General features: G+C 32.9%; 1 protein-coding gene across 7 annotated transcripts in view; it reads left to right on the top strand.

Annotated features, from left to right (window-relative positions):
- LOC137254075 (putative mediator of RNA polymerase II transcription subunit 12) overlaps positions 1-23569 on the top strand; it is a 45665-nt gene that overhangs the window by 6000 nt on the left and 16096 nt on the right. The window lies entirely within an intron of this gene.

The raw sequence follows: 23569 nt of genomic DNA, 5'->3' as shown, positions 1-23569 counted from the left end.
ACAATATACAAATTCTTAGTTATATCATTATTGCTTTATTGAATGCCTAATGGAGTTAGTCGATTTCGCTGGCTGGTTCGTATTTTATTGTCAATGTAACAAATGACATTAAAAAAAATGTATTTAAATAATTAACCAAAAATGGGAAATTGCCAAAAAAATGCAAACTTTATTCTTGCAGAATTTGCAAGTTAAGGTTTTGTATTTTAACTATTTTTTGTAAAAAGCGTAATAATTTTTGGGGGCTACGAACAAATGTTCGGTAATGAAGCGGGTGGCCCTGCGTGAAAAGAAAAATGAATTATTTCATTAACAAAAATTTTGATTCCATTAAGTTTCTGTGTAAAATGAGCTTTGTGTTTCGATGTGTTTAAAAAGATGATTCGTTTTGCTTTGTTGATTTTCCGTCATTCCTTGTTTTGTTGACAAACGAAATCAGTGCAATATTTCGCTCTTAACGAAAATAAATACTGCATTGTAATTTCAAAATGACTGCGCAATTTATAGTAAAAGTTATGAAAAAAATCGGCAGTTGGCGCACAAGCTTTCAAGTTAAAAAAATAAAATTAGTAAACTTTTTTCCAAGCCTAATTTTATAAAATTTCATATACGGGTCTGTGAAAAATTAAGGCTGGCTCTTCGTTCAGCTTCCTAATCCAATTTTGACATCGTTCGAATGTTGAGGTGCATAAATAAAACCTGATTACTGTAAAGCATGAGAGGTTTATTGTCTGCTAGTTCCAACGAAACTTTTGGTGCGGGAGTTAAATGGTTCCCACTAAATTATATCAAATGTACATCAAATGGTCTTCACTCACAAAAATACTTTATTTTACCTTAAAAGCTTTTATATATTCAATATTTGCATATTACCAGAATTGTTGCAAGTATTATGAGTGAATTTAATTTGAACTATTAAATTCACTTTGCAGTATCCCAAAATAACAAAAAAAAAAAAAATTTTTTAATTTTCGTCACAACCCTAACGATAACTAAGCAATTCCATAAGGCTGTATTATTTTTTATTCTGCAACCGTATAGGTACTTTCCAACTTTTTCTTAATTGAAAGTGCAGAGTCAATGTTGTTAATGGGATATTCTCTATATGACATTACGTCCTGATTTCAAAACTCGAAATCTCTTCCAGTCATTATTAAAAAGTTTTTAGTGGCAAACATGAACAAATAGTTTTATCTTAACAATTGTGGTGCTCATATCTCGTGTTAAATTTACTACCAGATAAAGCTTACTCAAGGTCCCACAAAATAATTTTATTGCTCTTGTTTTGCTTGCAAGGCTAAATGGGCCTGATAACTAAAAAAGGAACTAAAAGTTGTAAATTGTTTTGAAATGGCACTGTGAGCTTCTGAATTAAAAAAAAAAAAACTAAATTAGTAATCAATCAATTTTTTAGGGAATTAAATATTTGTATGAAGAAATTTTTGCTAAGGCTTTGAAAGTGGTTGTAGAACATTTTTCTAAAATATTTTATCTAAAATTTTGAAGGTCTCAGTAAAAGTTTTAGGTACAGCATATTTTCAGGAATAATTTTACAAATCTTGTACTAAGGAAACTATTTTTAATAGAAGTAGTGCAGAAAATTGAGTTTACTATATAAATTTCCTTCAATGACTGTTTGTTTTAAATATTTATTAAATAAGCAAATCAAAAAGTCAATTGGTTAAATGTATATACAATGTGTGTGGCTCAAAAACTGTTTTCTTGTTTTTTTTTTTTTTTTTTTTTTTGTTAGAAGAACTTTGCAAAAATATTTATAAATTTTTGTATGAAAAAAGCAAAAAATTTATTATTGCATACGCTTATTAAAAATAACCTTTTTTTATCCTAACAAAATCCATTATTATAATGGGAGTCATAAATATTTTAAATTGCATTATGCCAACGCTTAAATGCATATAAGAGTAAAATTACACAAATATTATAACAGTACATATGTTATTTATGATATTACCTAATTAAATTGCTGACTAAACTAAAATCAAAAATGAATTAACTCGTTTAGTCCACTCAAGCGTAAATTATTAATTACATGTTCGGATTTTGTAATTATTTTATTTTATATTTTTTTAGCTGATGAAGTCAAATTTGTGTAAACTTTTAGGCAGCAATTTTTCGGTTGATTAACAACATGGCATAATAACTTAAACATGGATTTTGTATGACAGCAAACGCACACATAATTTCACAAAGGGCATATGTTTTATACACAAAAACATATCTCTGCATATATTACAAACATACATATGTACATACATACATTCATCGAGCATTTGAAGTCACCAACAAACCACTTCTTACTTTATAGACTTCTCGCTTTTTGCCTATAGTGGTCTAAGTTACTTTTTCTAATAGTTTTTTAGCCTGTCTTACGGCCACTCCCTTCCTCCCTTTTTGCTTAACGCGGTTTGCGACCAACTTGTTTTCGCTTTTGAGTTCATTTGAATTTATACACAATGCTTATTTATTACTCAGCGTATATTTGGCGTATGTGTATGTGTATGTGCTTATACCATGGAGACTTTAAATTTCAGGGTCAACTCGACTTCAGCTGCTCGCAGCGCCCATTAAATGATAATGATATATGACCACCACTTCACATACATATGTACATACTATTTGTAACTGAATCCCCGTGCCGCACTATACTGCCCTTCGAACATGTATTCGCCCATATGTGACTGTTAAAGAACCTTTTTTATACTCAGCTGAGCAGAGCTCACAGAGTATATTAACTTTGTTCGCATAACGGTAATCCGTAACGGCATAAACTAATCGAGATAGATATAAACTTCTATACATATATCAAAATGATCTGGGCGAAACAAAAATTCGTTTAACCATGTCCGTCCGTCCGTCCGTAAACACGATAACTTGAGTAAATGTTGAGGTATCTTGATGAAATTTGGCATGTAGGTTTCTGGGCGCTCATCTCAGATCGCTATTTAAAATGAACGAAATCGCACTACAACCATGCCCACTTTTTCGATATCGAAAATTTCCAAAAACCGAAAAAGTGCGATAATTCATTACCAAAGACGGATAAAGCGATGAAACTTGGTAGGTGCGTTGACCTTATGACGCAAAATAGAAAGTAGTAAAATTTCGTACAATGGGCCCACTTTTAAAAGAAGGTAACTTAAAAGTTTTGCAAGCTGTTTTTGTTTTTATCGGCCTATTGATAAATCATTCAAGGTTCGAAACGAGCTCAAGGCCATAACAATAATTTTTTTCTAATGATAATTATTGTTATTTTTTTAGTTTTTCTAAATTTGAAAAATTGTATTTTTGTTTTTGGAATAGTAAGTAGAACCTTCAATGATTTATCAATAGTCCGATAAAAACAAAAACAATTGTTAATAAACCATGAGCACTTGGGAATGTCAAACAGAGTAATTGACAATAAACAAAAAATCCAGCATTGCATTGGTGCAACAAAATACAAAAATGAAAGAAAATTTCAAAATGGGAGTGGCTCCGCCCTTTTTCATATAATTTGTCTAGAATACTTTTAATGCCATAAGTCGAACAAAAATTTACCAATCCTTGTATGTATAAATTTGGTAGGGGCATAGATTTTATGACGATAACTGTTTTCTGTGAAAACGGGTGAAATCGGTTGAAGCCACGCCCAGTTTTTATACACAGTCGACCGTCTGTCCTTCCGCTCGACCGTTAACACGATAACTTGCGCAAAAATCGATATATCGTTACTAATCTTAGTTCAGGTACTTATCCGAACTCACTTTATCTTGGTATAAAAAATGGCCGAAATCCGACTATGACCACGCCCACTTTTCCGGTATAGAAAATTACGAAAAATTAAAAAAATTCCATAATTATATACCAGATATGAAAAGAGAGATAAAACATTGTAATTGGATTGGTTTATTAACGCAAAATATAACTTTAGAAAAAACTTTGTAAATGGGTGTGACACCTACCATATTAAGTTAAAGAAAATGAAAAAGTTCTGCAGGGCGAAATCAAAAGCCTTTGGAATCTTGGCCGGAATACTGTTCGTGGTATTACATATATAAATAAATTAGCAGTACCCGACAGATGATGTTCTGGGTCACCCTGATCCAAATTTTCATCGATATCTCGAAAACGCCTTCACATATAAAACTAAGGGCCACTCCCTTTTAAAACCCTCATTAATACCTTTAATTTGATACCCATATCGTACAAGCACATTCTAGAGTCACCCCTGGTCCACCTTTATGGCGATATCTCGAAAAGGCGTCCACCTATAGAACTAAGGCCCACGCCCTTTTAAAATACTCATTAACACTTTTCATTTGATACCCATATCGTACAAACAAATTCTAGAGTCAGCCCTGGTCCACCTTTATGGCGATATCCTGAAATGGCGTCCACCTATAGAACTATGGCCCACTCCCTTTTAAAATACTCTTTAATACCTTCCATTTGATACACATGTCATACAAACATATTCCAGGGTTACCCTAGGTTCATTTTGCTAAATGGTGATTTTCCGTTATTTTCTCTCCAAAGCTCTCAGCTGAGTTTGTAATGTTCGATTACACCCGAACTTAGCCTTCCTTACTTGTTTATTATTACAATTTTGACAATATTCTATTTCATTGTTCCATGCGATTTATTTTTGTTTTTCATTTACATTTCCATAACCTTTTGTTAGCGGCAGTTATTAAAATTGGTTAGCTTCCTTTTTGCGTAACTTTTGGTGAAATTTGAGCACCACTAACAATAAAAGCATAAAACAAAAGCACAAAGAGCCAGTTATGTGCATTAGGGTGTGACATTTTTGGGTTGCATGGAAACACTATGAACACGTTTAGTTTATGTGAACTTCTTAGGAAGAGGTCAGTTATACTTAAGCAAATGAAATGGTATATTAACATTTGTTTTTTGTTTGTTAATATGATAAAAGTAAGGATACAGAATTTGGTCTGTTAAATTTCCGATAGAATGCAGGTTTGATGAATATTGAAGCGATTTTTCGTCATACCTTTTCAAATTTTATTTGCGGGCAATGTAGTTTTAATATTGAACTAACTTGGCAAGCGATGACGGAAACTCGTTTGAACAGAAATCAGGTAAGACTGATGAGCTAAATCGATTGAGTCAACTCTTCCCGAAAGTTTTTGTGTTCCAATCCTAATTATTTTCCTAGTTTTAAAGCTGATTTCACTGCATATTGTATACGAACGCCCATTGTCTAGAAATCACTTGACCTGTAGATCCCTCGAAAGACTGTTAAAAACATATTGTCCACTACTGCTAAATTTGAGAAGACAAAATCATGAATTTGTTTCTGATTTGTATTTATAACATATAAAGGTTCCAATAAAAACTTTACCACTTTAAATTTTTAAATATCCTGAATCTGTGCAATTTTTTACTTTTTTTTTTGACATATTGAAAACCATTTATAATTATATAGGGTCTTTTTAAAAAATCTACTTTTGTTATTTTTATTTTATTATTTTTTTCTTAAATATGTCAGCTCTCCCTTCTCAATCTTGTAAATTATTGAGTGATTATCAAAAGCAGTCTAGTTCTTTCATGAGGCCGTTTTGTAGCATACATTCTGGGATTTATATGAAGGGTAGATATGTAAATTGCCGACGGCTCTGAAAGTTATATTTTGGAGATATGGGAACAACATTTTGTGACTGTTTATATTTGGATTCAATAATAGTACTTCTGACATGATTACCGATCTTAGTGAACTGTTGTTCATAGCACGAAATCGCTTTGAATAGAGGAATAGTGTTGAATTACCACAGAAATCTTTCTTTTTTCATAGAACTCTTAAGGCCACTTACGTTTACATTTATTTATAAAAGGCAGTGCTAAAATGGGGTAATAATAAACTATGGTTTATGTATGAAAGCATTCCGCATTTTTTTTATAATAGTGGGAAAAAATTTGTCTGGCGAAATGTCATGCCCTAATGTATCTACATTTGAAAAAATATAGTACAGCCTTTAACTTGTTTAAAAATATTGCTTACACAAGCGTTATCACCAATTAACAACACACAAAACATTTTTTTTATTTTCTCACTTCGGCAAAGCTTTTGTTCTTGCGTTAATTGCACCGGGAAAATTCTAAAAACAAAATAGCTAAAAAACAAGTAAGGAAGGCCAAGTTCCGGTGTAACCGAACATTACATACTCAGCTGAGAGCTTTGGAGACAAAATAAGGGAAAATCACCATTTAGCAAAATGGACCTATTTTAAAAGGGAGTGGGCCATAGTTCTATAGGTGGACGCCATTTCGGGATATCGCTATAACGGTGGACCAGGGGTGACTCTAGAATGTGATATCAAAGGTGTTAATGTGGGTTAAAAAGAGAGTGGACCTTAGTTGTATATGTGAAGGCGTTTTCGAGATATCGATGAAAATGCGGACCAGGGTGACCCAGAACATCATCTGTCGGGTACCGCTAATTTATTAATATATGTCATACCACGAACAGTATTCCTGCCAAGATTCCAAGGGCTTTTGATTTCGCCCAGCACAACTTTTAAATTTTCTTCTACTTAATATGGTAGGTGTCACACCCATTTTACAAAGTTTTTTCTAAAGTTACATCTTGCGTCAATAAACCAAACCAATTACCATGTTTCATCTCTTTTTTCATATTTGGTATAGAATTATGGCATTTTTTCATTTTTCGTAATTTTCGATATCGGAAAAGTGGCCGTGGTCATAGTCGGATTTCGGCCATATTTTATACCAAGATAAAGTGACTTTAGATAAGTACGTGCACTAAGTTTAGTTAAGATATATCGTTTTTTGCGCAAGTTATCGCGTTAACGGCCGAGCGGCAGGACAGACGGTCGACTGCTTATAAAAACTGGGCGTGGCTTTAACCGATTTCGCCCATTTTCACAGAAAACAGTTATCGTCATAGAATCTATGCCCCTACCAAATTTCAGAAGGATTGATAAATTTTTGTTCGACTTATGACATTAAAAGTACTCTAGACGAATTAAATGAAAAAGGGCGGAGCCACGCCCATTTTGAAATTTTCTTTTATTTTTGTATTTTGTTGCATTGCTGGAGTTGAATGTTGACATAATTTACTTATTAATGTAAAGATATCAAATTTTTTGTTAAAATTTGTCTTAAAAACATTTTTTTTTTTTTAAAGTGGGCGTGTTCGTCATCCGATTTTGCTAATTTTAATTTAGCACACATATAGCAATAGGCGTAACCTGCCTGCCAAATTCCGTCATGATATCTTTAACGACTGCCAAATTACAGATTGCAATGCACCTACCAATTTTCATCGCTTTATCCGTCTTTGGTAATGAATTATCACACTTTTTCGGTTTTTCGAAATTTTCGATATCGAAAAAGTGTGCGTGGTTGTATTCCGATTTCCTTAATTTTAAATAGCGATCTGGGATGAACGCCCAGGAACCCACATACCAAATTTCATCAAGATACCTCAAAATTTACTTAATTTATCGTGTTTACGGACGGACGGACATGGCTAAATGAATTTCTTTTTTCGCACAGATCATTTTGATATATAGAAGTTTATATCTATCTCGATTAGTTTATGCCGTTACGGATTACCGTTATGCGAAAAAAGTTAATATACTCTGTGATCTCTGCTCAGCTGAGTATAAAAATGTATTTCATTACTTCTGTTAGTCTATAAAATTCAGCGCTTTGGAACTTCTTTTCCACGAAAATCCCTAATTGCTGCTAAGCACCAGCCAGACGACAGCTTTATAAATTTTCACATTGTTTGTGTTTGTTGTTGTTATTTACTTTATAACTCAACAATTGTTAAATGTTACTAAGCGCGTGTTACTATAGAAATGGCGCATGGCTATGTTTTCTAAAAATTGATAATTATCAAGTTTATTTATTACAAAAATTCTATGAAAAGCTATAAAAAAAAGGCATTAATAAGTATAAAGTGAAAATTCGGCACAAAAAAAAAACAAACTTTTGAGCTATTTTTGCTGCTGGTCTTTCGTTGAAACTGTTAATTTTTTTATAATCGCATGGGATTTAGTATGCAAATATATGTGCAAAGTATCTGCACACATATCTACATTTTTTGTATATTTAGAGCTACATTAATATTTAAATAAAAACAGACACGTGCCTCCTGGGGATACAAATTTATTTGGCCTTTTTCTGTTTGTGTTGAAAACTAACAGTCGAAAAATTTAAGGCTGCTTGGTTAATGACACGAGTGAATTCTCTAAATTGCTAATAAATATTTATGCGTAGCAACTGAAATGCAATTAAATTTGTTTATAAATTTTTATTTTTATTATAAACTTAGAAAAACATGACGGTATTCGATTCAAGACAATTAAATTGATATCGTAAAAATTTCATTTAATGCCTGTTTAAATATTTATATACTCAAATGCGCATATACATTACGTATGCACGGATTTTTTAATGTTCACGCATGATTTGCATGCAATCGCCCTTGCTGGAAAATTTTGTATTTATAAGTTAGCTAAGTAGGAATATATGATTTATATTTTCCCCTAAGAATTTCGTAATAAATTTTTTCAACCGCCTTCGAAAAAAAACACTCATAACTACCTAGTTTAAGCGCCTAAAGGTAGACTACCATTTTTCGGTAGACGTGATGGGAAAATAGAGATCTAAGAATATAAGCGCTTTAAGCAAACCCGCCAACAACCAAAGCATATTTTTTGAAAATGTTTTAGAAGAAATTTTATTTTCAATTTGTCAGACCATAATACTTAGATAATCTGAATTATTTGAGAAAACTTGCTTATAGTGTGGTTTCCAGTTTATGCTCAAAATTTAGCGGGAGCGTTCTTCATGAATTTGATAATAACAATTTTTACACGCAAACTATGCTCGTTTTTTCATAGAAAAATTTAAGTTTTAAAAAAATTTGTTTTATAGACATTTGTCTATAGTATAGACATTTGTTGATACTCTTCTTCTTTACCAAAGGTGATTTCATAAGTAAAAAAAAATCGCAATCTCCGCTTTTATTTTCAACAAGAAACAAAAGTTTTTGCATTTAGATTTACTTAATGTGAGAGCTTTCCCTCAACTTTCAATTTTAAAATTTTCCTTCTATACATAGATATACATCTGACATGGCAATATTGTTGTGTCGTTATTGTCACAATTTGGTGACAATTGTCAGCGAAATTGTGACAAATACTGTTATTATAAATTTTGCAGTATTTTCTTAGTTATCTATAAATATTTATGAAATAGCAAAATTTTTGGAAACAATTTTATCTCGTGTGATGGGTGGCCGCCGTATTGTGGTGATAGCAGTCTCCTCTACCACACCGAAGCTCGTGGTTCCAAGTCCGGTTGTAAGCAATATGGAAAAATTTTGCAAAACGTGTTTTCAATTAGAAAACGTTTTTTTAAGTGAGTTCGCCGCTCGGCAGTGATTTGGCAAACATTCCGTGTCCATTTTCGTCAACAAAAATTTCTCATTGATGTCGTACGTAGTCGGCATAAAATTTGTAGGGGGCCAAATTGTACGAAAAATTAAAAAAAAAAAAACGGGGCGAATTGTAAAAGAATCTCGGCCTAAATTTCCCCGAAGCTAAATCGCGCTAAGTCTGTATTTTGTTAAATTTTTTCAATCTTATCTCATGCAATTTTACAACAGAAAACAACAATGGTCTCGTGCAATTTGTTTTAAAAACAATACACTAATTATGCAGAATACCTCCAAATTTTATCTCATGTAATTTTCGCTGAAAAAACAACAATTTTATCTCATATAATTTAAAAGGGCGGGTTTATCTTGTGAGATTTTCCAAGAAAATACAATTTCATCTTATTAATTTTTTCATAAAAAAACCACTTTGCTCATGTCAATTTTCAAGTAAAGCCAAAATTTTATCGCATGTAAGTTTTTTGGAAGCAACAAACAAATTATTTCATGTAATTTTTTCATAAAAAACAGTTGTATTTCATGGAAATTTTCAAAAAAAAAAAAAGAATTTTATCTTATGTAATTTTTTTTTAGAAAAAAATTTACAACTGTAAGTTTTTAAAAAAATCAAAAATAAACTCTGATGTATATTGGAACGATAAATAGTTCCAATATACATACATCATTTACCCACCCGTGTCGGAAAATCAACACAACAAAATAAATCAAAAATAAACCCATTAACTTTTCATTAAAAGCACACTTTTATCTCATGTAAACGACAATTTTATCTTATTGAATTTTTCAAAACAAAATCGAATTTGATCTCGTGCAATGTTTTGGTCAAAAACAATGTTTCCCAGAAAAAACAACTTTATTTCATGTAATTGTTCACACAAAAAATAAAATTTATCTCATGTAATTTTTCCAAAAAAAAAAAACAACAATTTTATCTCATGTTATTTTTCTATCTCGCGTAATTTTATTCATAATATAGAATTTAATTTAATTTATTTCATAATAATATAGAGATTTAAGAAAATTTTGAATACACCTTTCAGCTCCATTTGATTCTAGTAAATAAACGCATATTTCTAGTAATAAATCTTCCACCTCGTACATTTTTATATTTGCTCCAATACGTTTTCAGAGTTTATTTTTACTTAGAAAAATTGTTATCAAAATTTTAATACTGATCATAAAATTTCACTTCTAGAAAACAAAACTAAACTCATAAGCTTTAAAAATATGCACACACATGCTAATAAAAGCTTCAGCACAGCACCATCTACTCGAATATTTAGTACTTCGTAGAAAAAAATGCATCAAGAATGCGCCAAATTCCTCTTGAGTGGTGTGCATTAAAATGAAATTTCTGAAAAATATTAACTCTTGTCTTTCTAATTTGGTTAAAAAATGTTTTCAAATATTTACATAAATTCATCTACATAGCAACATACATACACTGAAAGAAAAAGACTGGTAAAATCAACCGAAATACGGGTCAATTCAACCGAAATTTCTGTTAATTTTTATCCATCGCAACAAAATGTTGAATCAACTGCGCACAAACCGTTGATTCGTAATTGACCGTTTTAGTAGTCAAATGGACAAAAAAAGTTGTTGCAACAACTTTGTACGAAAGTACCTATGTTGCCATATAAATAAATAAATGTATGACGCGATAACCTCAGAAGAGATTTTAGGGCGAGCTTCTCTTCCAATTTGCATCGTGCTTCTCTTGATTTTCCCTACAAATTGGCCGGACGGGACCTACATGTTTTATGCCGACTTCGAACAGCATCTGCAAGGCAGATGAGTTTTCACTGAGAGCTTTTCATGGCAGATGTACACTTCGAGGCGCTTACCAAACACTGCCGAGGGGCGACCCCGCTTAGAAACATTTTCTTCTAATTGAAAAACCTTATTTCTAAAATTTTAATGTTGCTTTTCCAGGGGTGCGAACCCAGGGCATACAGTGTGGCAGGCGGAGCACACCACCATCACACCACGGTGGCACTTACTAACCGAACGTCAATTGGGCTTACATCAAATATGCTGGCATACATTAAACATTATACACTTTATTATTTTGTTTTAGTAAACCCACTTGCACCAAATTTTATATTTATAATTTATTTAATGTATGGTTTTGAACTTCGCTTTGCAAATAGAAATGAAAATAGTAGTCACAAAACTGATTCTCAATTCTTTCGGTTGCAGCTCAGCTCATTCTCAATTTCTTCTCTCGCATTTAGTTGCCACACTTGAATGTTTCGAACAAAACTTGTATAAATGTTTGACATAACATTTTAAATAGAGAACTTTTAAGTTATAGAAAAGTAAAGAATCATATCGCTAGAAGGTAATTCACCACTGGAGTAACTTTACATGTGATTCGGCAAGTTTAATTCGTAACACTTTAAGTTGAAACGATTCCAAAACAAGTCAAACTTTTATTTTGTCGGAAACATCAACATTAAAAAAGGATGTTTTTTTATTATCTTATTAAATTCGTTCGCGTGAGTGAAAATTCGTAAAAATTTGAACAAAATGTTACTAACTTTGGAAAAATCCTGTTCGTTTCAAACAAAAATTTGCAACAAGAGGGCGCAATTTTGCATTTCGCTTGGAGAAGTTGCAAAATTGTATCTGATAAATAGGTGTCCCAGTATCTCATAATTTTTTGCACAATAAATTCAAAAAAGGGGTTTTCGTTTTGTATTGATAACTGAAAAACTAGTTTTTTGTTGTTTTCCCATTTTGTGTTTTTTTCGATTTGGTGGCTTTCTTATTTTGGTATTTTTTTAAACAAGTGGCACCATCGTCATAAGTACAAAGTAGAGAGCGCAGTGAGCGTAAAATTCTCTTTGAAAATTCCTTATGTATTGACTGTTGATCGCTGTTGAAATGACCAGTGAGATCAGTTGTGTTAACAGAAAAATCAGTTAGATTGAACAGGAATCTGTAAATTTTACAGAATTTTGTTAACTTAAGAGCGACAATTTCTCTTCTTTTGAAATGACTAGACTAATTTGTTCGTTTGACAAAGAACTCGGTCGAATTAACCGTAATTCGATCACTTTCGCCGAATCACCGTTAAGTCAAGAACAACAGAACCGATTTGTTGATTTTACTAGCACCATTTCTTTCAGTGTAGATATGCATACATAAATATGCAAAAGCATTATAATAACTCCCAACAAAAACACAGCACATGCCACATTGACAAACTGAATGCATTTTAAAATTTTATCAACCACACCAATAAAAAATAAAAAAATAAAACTAAAAGCCACTAAAAATCAGCAACGAAACTAAATCAAAAATTCAGAATTAAATGATATGAGTGACATCCGAATATACTTTCCTAGCTAGCCAACCAACAACTGCAATAGCGGCTTTTTGTGGCACTTTTAGAATTTTTTTTTTTTTTTTTTTTTTTTGTGGAGCTGTGTGTATTATACCAAAATCGCACCGAAAGCAAAGACAATTTTAGTTAGTGGATGCTTCATATTACAAAGCCTTGTATGACTTTTGCACCGCAATTCTATGCGCGCCAACAGAGCAGAGAGCTTTTTGGTATTATAAAGTCGGTGGCCAAACAAATATGACATGAAGCTCTGGGGATTATGCAACTTCCTGTTAATCCTGTCACTTGGGCGAGCTCGAGACAGTATCGCATGCAATAGTTTGCCGTGTTATAAAGACATGAGTGCATGTGTGTGTGTGTGTGGGATAGTTCACCATACACCGAAATTCGCAAAGAGGATAAACACAAACGACAACTTTTATGAAAACGAGCGGTAAACGAAAAAGAAATTTCAAATAAAATTCTGAAGTGATATGCTGTAAAAGAATAAGAGCAAAATAAAAGCGCAGAAATACTGAGACAAACACACACATAGACACATACTTACAATCAAGTTTAGAAGGTGTATAAAAGCTGTTGGCAATTGTAATCTATACCGAAAAGCTGGCAAAACATCAAATCCTAACACACAAGGAAAAGAAGAAGCATTCAAAAAGGCCTAAGTGGGCATATAAGGTGTGAGGCGGTGTGCACAGGAGCATATTCACGTATGCTAGCGCCACGTCCTCGAAGACATTTTTAAGTCAAGCTAGAATTTAGAAATGGCAGGCCATATTACAAGAAAAAAACTTAGTCTTTGAACCGAATGTTTTCCTTGGGGTGTGTATCATTTAGCAACTTGTAGTACCCCACCCAAATATATTTCCGATCTTCGATAATTTTTTTCTCTTCTTTGAAAGCCACGTGGTAGATTTAATAGCAATGTGTCTTTTTTATTGTTTTGATGGCATAGTTTTCAATTCAAAAGGTATATTAGTTTTAAATAAAATTCCAACATTAGAAAGCATAAGAATTTGTTGCATAATTTTAGGTGCACATTTTTTTCACTATAATTTGATATCTTTTGCGAACAAAGCTCGCATAAAAAACGCTTCTGAGAAGTCTGTCTGAAGTATGTCATATAATTTGAAATCTCTATTGGCAACGTGAATAAATTTGACTAATGCATCCATTTTTTCAATAAAAGCCAGTGAAAAAACTAAAGATCAACACGTTTGTACAACACAAATTTCAAAGGCGAAATATAATGATTGTTGAATGGTCGCTAGAACGTTTCGTGTAACAGATACCGTTAAAAGGTTTACACAAAGTATTGGAGGTCCACAGAGCCAACAAAATAAGTAAACCGCCTTAAAGCATGCAATTTATTTTTACAAAAACCTAAGTAACTGTCATAGGCAATGAGAAGAATGTCGATACTAGAAATCATATAAAGGTGTACCATAATTCAAGGCGCATTTTCGTTATTTTGTATTATGGGGCCTTCTGTAAGATTTTGCCAAAAATATTGTGTGAGAAGACCAATTTTACAAATTTCCGGGGGACAAATCTGCACAAAATTGTAACCCTCTAACGAGCACCTACGTAAATAAATATGTGTCTTATTTTCGGAAAATGGGTCATGTAGACACTTTAAGAAGGGAGCTACTGTGTTAGTTTATTTTAACTAACTTATGTTTTGAAAAAAAAACAGATATGCGGTATTTACTCCTCATCTTAACTTAAAAGTATTTACCAAGCAAAAAAATATTTGAGTTCGCTATTTCGTTTACCATTATTTTATGCCGTCTAAGCAAAACTCGCGCCTGACTGCCACAGCGCTTCATCTTCCGTCTGTTTGTATTGCTTGGTTAGAAAAGAAATTCCATCTATGTATATTCACATACATTCACTTATACATCCACATATACTAATATGGATAGGTTTACAAGTACGACAGTCGCGTTGCTGTATTATGCATATATTGACATATACGTCTATACGATTATGGGCTTTGTTGCCAAGTTGGTCGCATCCTTAAGCACTACTTGTGTCAACTTTGGCACTGCAAAATCAGCTGAGTGCCAACGAGTCGTCCTCTTCGTGCCTCCTCTTCCTTAAGTCATACACTTACTAATAAATATTTGAATGTATGTATATGTATGCGCATGTAAGGCTTATCTTTTTGTCACCTCTTAAAGCTCCTCGTATACTTGCGCTTCCTTTCGTCCGGGTTTTTGTGGTTTTGAAAATTGCAGTCAATTTAATTTCATGTCTGACTGCGTCCACGCCAACTTTTTTCTTTTCCTTCTTGCCTTTCAACCTCAAACACTTTCCACTTCCTTTCTCATTCTTTGAAAACGTTTCGACATTTTTTTTCTGTTTTTTTTTTTTTGTATTTGTTCTTGGCATTTGCATATAGCAGCCGCTCATATGTATATGAACACGTTGTTACCCGCATAAATTACACAATTTATTGCCGAGTGTACGCATTCACAAAAAAAAAAAAACAAATAAAATAAAAATAGAATGTGTCGTCTGAAGGACATTTGCATACAAATGCTTTAGCGCTCATAAACACCCCTTCTCCTCTCTCGTTTGTCTTTTCATTTCCATCATAACCAGGCTGTGCTGTTTTACGTCATTGCTTTAGTACTTTGGTCCTTTGAGTTTGCCGATTTTTATATTGCGTTGCATCACTACCACCCCTCCCTGTAGCTACTCGTCATCATCAGCCCACTGTGCGCACAGCAGCTGCTGCCAAACAACGCAACTCGCGCCGGAGCTCAATTATTGAGTTTTTGTTAAACTTTTCTTGTTCAGCACACAACTACGCGCATTTTAAATTGGACTTTTTTGCTTTTGTTTATTTTACATTTTTTTGTTGCTTAGTACTTTGCTTTGTTTTATAACAGTTTTGTTGTTTTGATGGTGCGATTTTTTCGCGTTGTTGAATTAGCTTTGAAAATTTTGTAATTAAGCTCGCAAGTAAGTTTTTCGTTTGCCGCTAAAGCACCCACGGCTCTCCCCCCGTCTCCAGTCATGGTCAAGTCTTGTATGTTTCGTGCCAAAAAGATTAACGAAATCGCAGTCAGCACACACACACATATATATACATGCAATATCTTGACAGCTTATGCGGATTTATTTATAATATGAAAAAAAAATTTTTTTTTGATACATCAGCAAGCACACCCACCAGTCCCCTTTGGAGGTATGTATGTATGTGTGTTCTACATATTATATACAAATAATTACTTAACTTTTTTAGTCAGCATTCGCGTGTCTCATTCATTTGTTGTTTGAAGTGTTTGGTGCGCAGCGCTCGTTGAACTTACACTGCACAGTGCTGCAAATAAGCTGCGGGGACATACAAAAAATATAAATTACAATTAATAGATAAAAGTTTTATGGGTGAATAGATCAAACTTTATGTGGGCTTCTTGTAATGAACATTGCATGAACTCTCAATATGAGAGCTGTGTTTTTAAGTTTTTTTGTTCATTAAACTAAATTAGACACGTTACGCGGATTACGATTTTGACAAAATTTTCGGAAATTTTGCTTTATATAGACCAATCATGTAAAGCGGCATGAGCGACACTCTAAATCAACTATTTAAAAAGTGAAAGAGGTTTTACGGTTGCTGTTGTTGTTGTTGTAGCGATACGAACACTCCCCGAAGGTTTTGGGGATTGTTATCGATGTCCTTTACCGCATGCAGGTCTGGCACGTTTCGGCACCATTAATGTACCAACCCGACCATCTCTGGAACGATTTAGTATGACCACATGAAACGATCTATGTCATACCGCCCTCCCACCCCCTAGATCCATGAGGAAATCGGGGTCGCCAGAGCCTCGGCTGTTAAGGCAACAGGATTTGTCACGGGTAGATGAGGTTGACAATTGCTTTGGAGAAGCTATAAATTGCGCTGGCAACCCCTTAAATAAATTTGATATTTTAGTCGTTAAGAACTGTAACTTTTTAATTAATTTTCAATCAGTCTGATTATATTGCCCTAGGTCAAGAAAAAGTGAACAGAGCCACCCACCACTCACCCGCCAAAACACTAAGAGCCGTTTCCTAATGTGAACCTTAAAATTTAATTTATTTTTTTTCACAAGAAACAGATAAATTTTAAAGTGTGCATAAGAAAACGAAACCTAACCCCTTAATAATAAGAGATAAATAAGGTGCATGAAGCTCTTATAATTTTAAGTTCGTATGGAAATCTGATATTAATAAGCTTTATAAACGGTTTTTATTTTTGATGAGTATTGGGGCTCATTTATTTCATGAAAATTTTTTGGTATCGAACTCATAATATGGGCGCTTTCTTTCCCCGATTTCCACCTTCCCCCCTCTCTCACTACATTTTCCCAACCTCAGGAATAGTTTCCGAACCTTTTATGGAATATCTTCCAAACTAGATGTACTACTTCTAAATTTCGAGTCTGCTTCGGGGACACCTAAAGATTGTTTCATAAGTACCTGTTCCCAGGAAGCGATCCAGGTGATCCCCTTGCACCATTTTTGGAAAAAAATATAACCAACAAATCTTTCCATACTGTTGTCGTTTCAGCATTATTTTGGAATAATTTCCTGAATTTTTCTACTTTTTTGATAATGTCCGTAAATACTATATGAATATCTCGCTAATGTCTTTGGCTCATTTTGTGAGTGTTTCTGGGATGAATTTCATGGCATGGTTCTAGCGCTGCTTCGGCATCGTGCCGATATTTCCTTTTGATTGAAAATTTCTTATTTGTTAATTAATAATAAAACATTTTTGGTATTTACGTAGGCATGCATATCAGATTATTGGCTCTATTATAAAAAAAAAATACACTGGTCAGTAATTATTCTTATACAGATAAACTGATAATCATGGTGACATGCTTTTCGACATTTATTTGAAAATATTCGTTATGTGACTAAAACCAATAGTAAAATTAATTTCATGGTAGATACGATATTTTATATTTATATGTACTTACTTCCTTTCAATCGCTTATTGAAGCAAATTGTTTGGATTATTTATTGCTTACTGTATCCACTTCATACACTAGCAAATATTCTAGTATTAAGCGCATGATATAAATCGGATTTTTGTTAAAAATTTTGTAAGCATTAATTTATTTCTAATCAATAGCGACACACTGTACGCCAAATGTGTGAACGTGACGTGATGCAATAATCATTCAAATGGTTTTTTTTTTTTTTTGTTTCTGATTTTTTTATGGTTCGTTCTAAATTTTTGTTCGCCTCAATTTTGTTTGTTTGTTAATTTTCCATTTTTGTTGTTGTTGAATCTACTTTTCTGGCATATCATCATTTGTTAGCGATGGCAATATACCAGAGATACCATCAAGTATGTAGAAGTATGCATGTTTTTACAAATATAGATAATGGCATACTAGGCATGTTACGGAAGTAAGTTTAACGAGGTTCCAATTGAGTTTTTTAAAATTTTAATTATTGGGATAGTAGTGCAAAACAGAAATGTAATTGAATTTCGGAACAAGGTAAAGATATATATGTTTTATCCTCAAAGTTGGGTTTTAATTTTTACTTAGTTTTTTGACGTGCTGTTCTCAAAACAGAGATATATATATATATATTTTTTTTTATCTTGAGAAGCGTTTTTTTTCTTTTTACAGTCTTTTTGAGCTCTGAAGTAGTTTCCATATATTCCAGCTCCTTAAAATATAGAAAAACGGACGCATTCACATCAAAACTCGGACATAAATTAATTAACCTTTTTTTAAACTTTTTAAAAGATGTAAAGCCGATTCAAAAATATTGTAATCGAAATCGGAATTAGAACTCAAAATCAATCCTAAGTTACAATCTTTTGGTTTCGTTGTCAAAGCTCCGCAATATTCCTAGTACGTTAATTTCCTTGTACTTGACTCTGATTTCAGCGCTTAAGATTTTCGATAGGCAATGCACGCTTGTTTAACTGCCTGCTCTGAGCTGTTATGGGAACACCCCTCAGTCAGCCCCTTTTTCATGCATAACTACTAGCCACCTCCTTAAACCCCTCTCCCCTACCCTCATTTTCCCCTAAGTTATTTCATTTGTTATTTGCTCCTTTTGTGTTTAACGTGTGTTGCCAATTAAAACAGGAACAAATTAAAAAAAAAATATGTAAATATTGCCAACAAAGAGATATTCTAAATTAATGCATGAGTAAAACAGTAAACATGCAATAATAACAACAATACAAAGCAAATGCCGCTTTGTCTAATGAAAGTTTCACCTTCATTTTGTCGTCGCGAAAATTATTGCTTGGTTGGTATGTTGGGGCCGCTATTTAATGCAGATTTGTTGCTATTAATGTTGTTGAATATGTGATGAGACCACACACAGCCAATAAAACAAACAACAACAAACAAACTTTTCAGCTCCTAATAAGGCATATTTGTTCTTTTTTTTTCTGCAGCAACTGCTTGTTCTTATATTTTGCATTCATTTGATTCTTTCGGCGACTGTTGCTAACGAAGGTGCCATTGGTGGTTTAATGTATTTTTTGCAGTCGTTGCACACTGTCCTCGTTGTTTTTGTTGCTTTGGATATTTGTTGTAGTAATTGTTGCTTAGGCTCATTGCCATTACAGTGAATGAACTGCATTGGAGCCTTCAACACAGCAATGCTTAGAAGTAGTAGAATATATAATATAGACATCACTGTTATATATTTGTGTTTAAATGAGAGCAGTTAAAAAGAGACAGTATGGGTAGCATGAGTGCAATAGTTGCTAATGTAGTGTAGTATGAGTGCGCTAACAAGTGGAAGCGTTATGTTAGGTTACAGTGGGTGGTCGGCTGTTGTGGGTGATGGACAAGTCGCCGGTACGACAACAAGTGATTTAATAGTTCAAACAAAAAAGTGCAAATAAAAAAAGGACAAGTGTTTTTTTTTATTCCAAGTTGGGTAGCATCTTTTTCTATATTAATAGTTTATAATGTGCAAGCCTTTTTGTATACTGATATTGCTAATTTGTTCAAGTATCAAGAAAGCCATGAGGTAATAAAATTATAAGTAAATAACAATGTTTAATACATCGCAGTTCATATCCATAGCCTACATCCGAAATGTGGTACTGATATATTTTCCATAAAAATATACTTGCAGAGCCGCACTAGTCTAGGCAAAGAGGATAAATACAATAAGAGTCGTCACTCGTTATTTTGTGGCGAGTATCTCGCTGGAAATTGAAAAAATTGATGCCGAATGTTTTCTGAGAGAGACATTTTTAATTGTCTCGCATTTATCCATGCCGTGTAGGTCCCTTGGGCAACTGTGATTTTTGAAAGAGAATTAAATAAATTAATTAAATACAGTCGAAAAATAAACACAAATACCCCACGAAAATGTACAGAAGACATTTATAAACATCTCGCCCAAAAAAAAAATAGCGACTACCTCTCAGTATACATCGAGTAAATGTCAAAAAAATAACGAGTGACGGCTCTTATTGTATTTATCCTCTTTGGTCTAGGCTGAAAAAAATTTCTTGCGTTCATGATGCAGCAATTTGAAATGTCTACTTTTTAAATACAATACTTATTTGGAATAAGTATCATATACAAAACACGTTCGATGATCTATTTGTGTAATATCTATAGTTATGGATCCTCTAGCCACAGGAGAGTTCAGTGTTTAAGAGAAAGCCCTTCAAGCTTATGTCTAAGGGGTCTTGTTATACTTTTCGTTTTTTTACTGTTACATAATTTTAGCATTGAGAAGGTCTATATTTCCATTTTATATTCTTTTGAATTCTCAAGTCGTATGCTTAAAGTTTTAGGTGCTAAAATGGCTGTAGCTCCTTAAAATATACTTCTCGATTTGCAAACTAAGAAAAAACGACTGCATTTCACAAAAATACATAATTCCTTATAGAGCTTCTTACGTTTAAACTAATCACGTGTCAATTTTAAAAATGGCTTGTCAAATAGTGGAGTTACAATTAAAAAAGCAATTTCGGCTGTATATCCGAGGATAAAAAATTTCATTGAGATATCTATGTGTAGTTAATTATGTTCTCTACTAAAAACATCCCATTCATACACATGCAACACATTTGACATTGATGAGAGCTATAAAATTGCTATCAAATGACTCATGAGACTGCTGAACCAGCACTAAAGGCTTTAACTAGCTTTTAGAGATAGCTATTATATTGCAGCAACAAGAGTATATATGTAAAGAAGAAAGTCGAGTTGATTTTAAGTGCCCAATTCACCTACTTCCCTATCTACGTATTTATACTAGGTTGGGCTTATTCTTATGGGGCCGCTTCTTCTGCATCGTACTTAGCTGCTTCGGACTCTAAGTATATGAGTTTCTAAGGTATAAAAGTTCTCTAGAGCATGGGTTTAAGCTAAATGTTTGGATATCGAAACTTGGATACTTTATATACTTTTTCGTACAAACCAAATTCTTGGGCTAGCTCGGTAACAACTGAATTCGTATATCTCACGTGATTCGATATATTGAAATACCTTCGCACTTAACTCCTAATCGTTAATTAAATAACTAGATTTTCCATATAATTCTTTCCGTTTGGTAATCGGTAGTTATGAACAAGTTTTAGAGACTAAGATTTTTATTTTTTCATAGAAAAACTACCACCTCTAGAGTGTAATCTCTAATTTGAAGTACGAAATAAAATAGAAACGAGAAAATTTGTAGATAGTAATCTAGTTCCTAGGTATGGAATATATCTAAACACGTAGGATATCTATTGAGGATTTATTGTAGATTAGTGCATATGTAAACGTGGTTTTAGATATATGGTCAAATGTACTTTTTTATAGAATTTAATGTCGACTGCAGGGAGACCATGTTGCGTTCCGCGAAGTCATGAAACGAAAGATTTTATTTTAAAACTTCGTCAAATGTAGGAACAAATTTTTTCACTACATCACTTTTCGGAACAAAAGTTGCTGCCTAGCTCTGCTAGATACTTTTAAATTTTTACGAGGACCAGTACATGCTCAAAATTAATCACTCCCACATTGATTCTAAAACTTTACGATTTAGAATATGTATATTTAATAGGTATCCATAAAGATACATATCTATAAATATAATTGCATATGTAAGCACGTAGATAGGTTTGAATGTAATAGTTACATATGTATATATGTATATGCGCGCGAGTAATGTTCGTCTTCACTTTCAATATTTATTTAGTGGATACAACATGGCGACTACAAAAACAAATATGTACGTATAATAATACACACACTGCATATATGTAAGCAAACGAGCGAGTAAATTTGTATATGTGCAAATCAGCGAATGTCACGCACAGCCCATGACTTGGCACGCCATCAAAAAATCCGCTGATTTCCAGCTGAGTTGCCAGGTGATTTCGTCTCATTGCGCCGCCCGGCATTTATGCAACTACTTTGTTTTACATGCTTACATGCTTACATGCATACATGCATAAGTATAAATGTGCATAGTTACACGCAAGTGCATAGAAACATGACTTGCTTATAGGCGCTTAAGCAAGTGCACACACATACATACGTACGTAGACGTAACATAAGCATTAAGCAACTCAGCTGTTCTCATGAAACAGCTGTTTCAATGCTACATATATAACTGTAACAGTTTGGGGCACGTTGCACTGTAATTGCAGCGCCTGCGCTCTATAATAAATTGCACTCACTCTCACTTGCCCGCTCGCTCTCTCACTCTGCTAATAACAGCTTATTGTTATTCTTTAGCTCATGTAACTCACTCAAAGTCGTCTAAAATGTGTTATTTGGGGAGGTATCGCCGCTGCACTTTTAATTCACTTTCACTGATTATCAGCTGTTCGGTCGGTTGTTGTTTGACTTTTTCTCTTCTTTCTTTTAACAGCTGTTATTTAGTTTTATCCGTAACAAGATAAATTTGCTGTTGTGTGGTGTGAGTGTGTTTATATGCGCTGTTACTTTGACCTTTAGATACTCCTCTGTTGAATTGTTTTTGTTTTTCATATACATATTTATATAGATTTATTAGCCGGCCGGCAGATACACACTGTGTATATAATGATTGACGGAGTTGAAAAACTGAAAGTAATGAGGTTTCATATAGATTTTTCCACATAAAGCCGTGGACAGAGAAAAAGTACAACAAAATTTTCGAAAGAATTTTTATCGGGGATTGTAATAATTATGAGTTTTATAACAAAAATTGCTTTTTATAATAGTCATTTTTTCACCGAAAGTTAGAGTTATTTTATTATTTTTTTTTTTGATTTTTTTATTTTACTAGAAAAATAATAGTTATTTTTCAAACTATTTTTGTATGTTTTTATTTTGCTGAAAGAATAACAGCTATTTTTAATTTTTTTTTTCTGTCAAAAAATGATAGTAATTTTTTGCGTTTTTTATTTCGCATAAAATAGAAGTTATTTTTGACTTTTTTAGTTCGATCGAAAAATAACAGTAATTTAAACAATTTTTTTATTTTGCTCGAAATATTTAAGTTATTATTTGAGTTCTTGATTCCTCTCTCAGCTACTTTAAAACATTTTGTTATTTATTTATTTTTATTTTATTAAGCTCGGAAAGTAGCAGTTACTTTTCAAAAAAATTTTGAGTTTTTTATTTTACGTACAAAAAGTTGATCGAATAGATATAAAGATCCCTGTCTCTAAAACAAACATATTTGCTTATGAAAATAACATTTTTTGAAAAAAGAGAAAAAGAATAAGAAACAAACTTTTATTTTCTGAGAAATATAAAACACTCAAAAAACTGTTATTTTCCGAAAGAAATGAA

This window comes from Eurosta solidaginis, chromosome 5 (assembly GCF_040869045.1).
Source record: "Eurosta solidaginis isolate ZX-2024a chromosome 5, ASM4086904v1, whole genome shotgun sequence".
NCBI lineage: Eukaryota > Metazoa > Arthropoda > Insecta > Diptera > Tephritidae > Eurosta > Eurosta solidaginis.
The sequence above is the reverse complement of the archived record's forward strand: the minus strand, read 5'-3'. Positions and strand labels throughout refer to the sequence as shown.